The sequence below is a fragment of the Spermophilus citellus genome (genome assembly GCF_964194105.1).
Source record: "Spermophilus citellus genome assembly, chromosome: 16".
Lineage (NCBI taxonomy): Eukaryota > Metazoa > Chordata > Mammalia > Rodentia > Sciuridae > Spermophilus > Spermophilus citellus.
The window spans coordinates 57925534-57929841 of record NC_138196.1 but is presented as its reverse complement, the minus strand read 5'-3'; positions in this window follow the sequence as shown (position 1 = coordinate 57929841).

Genomic DNA, 4308 nt, shown 5'->3' with positions numbered 1-4308 from the left:
CACAGTTTTCTCTTCATTGTTATACGTAAAATGTCTCCAAGTGCTCATGAAAATATTATTCAATTCATCTCTTTACTTGGAGAGCATATTAAAAAGTTTAAATTTGAAGCTAAACATTGCAATGACAAATATTATGGTTTACTTTTCTTTGCTTGAGTATCTTTTGAGTAATTCTAACTGTAAACTCAGTACTGTGGTTCTCATTCTTTCCACACTTAAGCTTTTTTTGGGGGGGGCGGGGGCCAGGTTACCAAGGATTGAACTCAGGGACACTCAACCATTTACCACATCCCCAGCTCTATCTTGTAGTTTAATTAGATGCAGGGTCTCACTGAGTTGCTTAGTGCCTTTCTGTTGCTGAAGCTGGCTTTGAACTCCCAATCTTCCTGCCTCAGCCTCCCCACACTGGGCTCTACACTTAAATTTTTGACCTCACTATTACCTGCCCAATAGTAAGATGAGTGCTGTGGCTTGGATATGGTGTGAGTGAATCCTCTAGAGGTTTATGTGCTGGAAGCCTGGTGCCCATGGTGATGACGTAGAAAGGCAGTAGAGCCTTTAAGAGGTGGACAGAGTAGATGACGAGATCACCAGGCCCTGTCCTTTGGGAGTGATTTTCATGCTGAAATGTAATTTCACTCTAATAGTCCAGTAAGATCAGGCCACCCCATATACATAACCCCACATACCTAACCCCTCCTGCATGGACTGCTTTCTCCATATGCTTCTCTGTCATGTTATGATACATAAAGCCTGAGGGGATTTTACTAGAGTTGCCTCGTCTTTCAATTTCAGCCTCCGAAGTTGTGAGTTGAATAAAACTTTTTACCTTACAAAATTTTCTTTCATCCACACAAAATGAATTAAGACAGTGAGCATATAACATCTCATCAATACCTGGACAATTAATAACAACATCATTAGTTAAACCAGAACAATATCATAAACCAGGAATGTCACAGGCAAGTCAAGAAAACAATCTACACATACCCACAATCCTCATTGTACCAAGGATGAAGAGGAATAACATTGCAAAGACATTGAGAGAGTCCTAGGGAAAGTGGCAGGAAGAGGAAGAAAAGTTTGGAGTATAGGTAGCTCATAAGTTTCATAGGTAATTCAATCTATAATCATCACATTGCGAATGGCATTATTTAGTTCACAGAAAATAAAATCAGGATTCATCTCTAGTAGGTGAGTGAAGATAAGTTTTATAATCCCTTCAGAGTAAGCCTGAGAGAAGTATGAGTGATTTTGCAGAAATACACGACTAAACCTTTCTCAAAAATCATCACTACCATCTGCATTACTTAAATTAAATGTACTCTCTTGCCACAACCAATTTCTGATGATTTCATTTTACTGATTCTCTCTTATTGGCTTCTTACAAGCCTTCATTTACCACATCCAAGCAATCTAGCAGGTCCTTTCTCACCCTGAGTTAAGGCTGCATTCACTTAGGCCAGGTGAAATGGCATTGATTTATAAATTGCCTGTGAAATAAAAGTTCACAGTAAGGAAAATAAATTTTGGTTTATCAAAGTCAGGATACCCTTTTTTCTATATTGATGAGTGCATCGCTTAATTTGATAATTGCTTATAAAGCAATATAAGATAATTTTAACTGATTTAAGCAAGAAAAAAATTGTTCATTTGAAAGTTTGTTCATAACCCACTTGATTCTAATGTATGAAATATGATATGTCAAGAGCTTTGTAATGTTGTGAACAACCAATAAAAAATAAATAAAAATTTGACATTGTTTTCAGTAAAAAAAAAAAAGAAAATTTCCAATTAGTGCACCTTGCTTATAAGGTAACAAAACAAGATCAAGTGCAAAAGAGAGCGAAGCGAAGCCAGATTTAGTATGTCAGCAAAATTAAATAAACAATAATTATCTTACTGAGTTTGCCATGAGATGATTTAGCTCAAGGTAACTTTCTAGATTTCTATACTCATGAGATCTAGGACTTAGTTGGTCATGTATTCATTTGTTTTGATTTTTTAATATATAATGCCTGGTAGTCTCATGAGAACCATGTCCAAGGAAGTGAAGAAGATTAATTACCCCCAAAAGTATGCTTTTGTTAACACAAGAATGAAAGTATTGTGGGAAGTCAAAATACAACATGATTATACTCTACTGTGAAAGTTAATTGTGTACATCAATGAACAGGAAACTGACAAAGACATTCAACAGTCTCAGTTGGGTAACTGTATGTAATTCAACACAAGAAAATCTGTCAAACTCCTATTCATGATCACTTTTCAAAATTCAAATCAATTCTCTTACCAATAATATATTTAATGACTAGGTTTGCACATATAATTCAATAGATGCCAATGCTCTTTAGCCCAGGAAGTTAATTTGAACAGAACTTCATTAGTAAGTCAATACTTTTGCTAAAGTAAATATATTTTTGGTGAAGTTAGATTTATGAGTTCCTTGTTAAAAGTCATCAAAGTTCATCTTGAAGATTTTGTATTTAAAAAGAAAATATTTTGAGCCAAAAGTGGTGATGCATGCTCATAATCCCATCTATGCTGGGGGCTGAGGCAGAAGGATGACAATGTTGAGGCAAGAGCTGGCATAATACAGAGATCCAGTCTTACAATAAAAGAAGAATAAATAGAGTAAGTAAAAAAGTAAATATATTTTTTGTTAATTTTATTTTATGCTAATACAGGGAAGTTTTCTTGGTGTTTCTTTTTCTTTTAATAAATTTAGAGCTTTAGATACATGTTTCTTAATAGTAATTAAAACTATTCCATAAAGAAAATGAATGTTTATGACCAAATTTCATATATCAGTGACTTTTCTAAACTCTAATTGCCTGTCTTTATGAGGTGAATGAGACATCTGTGCTTTATTTATTTTTCTGTGAATGTTAAACTTTTTTTTTCATGTAACACCCTTTTCTATGAACACAGGGAATAGTCTTAAATTGCACCACCCCCCACCCTTAAGCATTATGTAAAAAGTGCTATATGCTCCCTTCTGGTTGTATTTAGACTAAAGATAAGAATTTTCCAGTAAGAATAAATGAATTAAATGGATTTTGTGTTGTTTATCTGGCTGAAACCTTTTGAAACATCTCTGGATCATAAGAGCTCCTTGAAAAGACATCTTGAAAAATAATCCCTAGAATACCTAAATTATCAGCATCAGTTTATAGATGACTTTTGTTGTTGTTGTTTGTTATTTTTGTTAAAACAGAGTAGGTCAACTTTATTTCTCTGCTTTCCTTATGTCTATGATTTCTTCAAATAATGATATAAAAATTAACATAAAAAATACATTTATAATCCTAGGAAACAATTAGTTTAGATCCAATAAAAGATAAGCTTTTCTGTCTGTAGACTGCTTATTAGTAGTAATTTATCTTTTAGTATTTTTGTCTGTTAAATGAAGAACTATCAATATAAAGATGAAAAAGCACTGATTTATATTATTTGTAGTAAATGTTTAGAAAGCTGCCTATTTCACATTAAAAGCATATGGAAGAATTCAAAACTTCTTTTACATTTGTCTTCAGAGTATTATCTCAACTGTTTTTTATTAATTTTTTAAATTTATATATGACAGTGGAATGCATTACACTTCTTATTACACATATAGAGCACAATTTTTCATATCTCTGGTTGCATACAAAGTATATTCACACCAATCCATGTCTTCATACATGTACTTTAGATAATAATGTTCATCATATTCCATCATCATTTATAACCCCATACCCCCTCCATTGCCCTCCCACCCCTCTGCCCTATCTAGAGTTCATCTATTCCTCCCACACTCCTCCTCCCTACTCCACTATGAATCAGCCTCCTTATATCAGAGAAAACATTTGACATTTGTTTTTTGGGGATTGCATAACTTCACTTAGCATTATCTTCTCCAACTGCATCTATTTACCTGTAATTGCCATGATTTTATTCTTTTTTTATTACTGAGTAATATCACATTGTGTATATATGCCACAATTTTTTAAACCATTAATCTACTGAAGGGCATCTAGGTGGTTCCACAACTTATTGTAAATTATGCTGTTATAAACATTGATGTGGCTGTGTCCCTATATTATGCTACTTTTAAGTCTTTGGGTATAGACCAAGGCCATATTAAAATAAATGATACATTATATGATAATTCCTATATTTTATATTCACAAAAATATGATGTGCCATTTACTAAGAACTTAGGAGGAATAAAAAGTAGAGATAATTAGACAAAACTATGAAATGAATTATCATAAATAAAATACTGATTCATTTTAAGTATATTAATAATCTCAAAAAACAATTTGT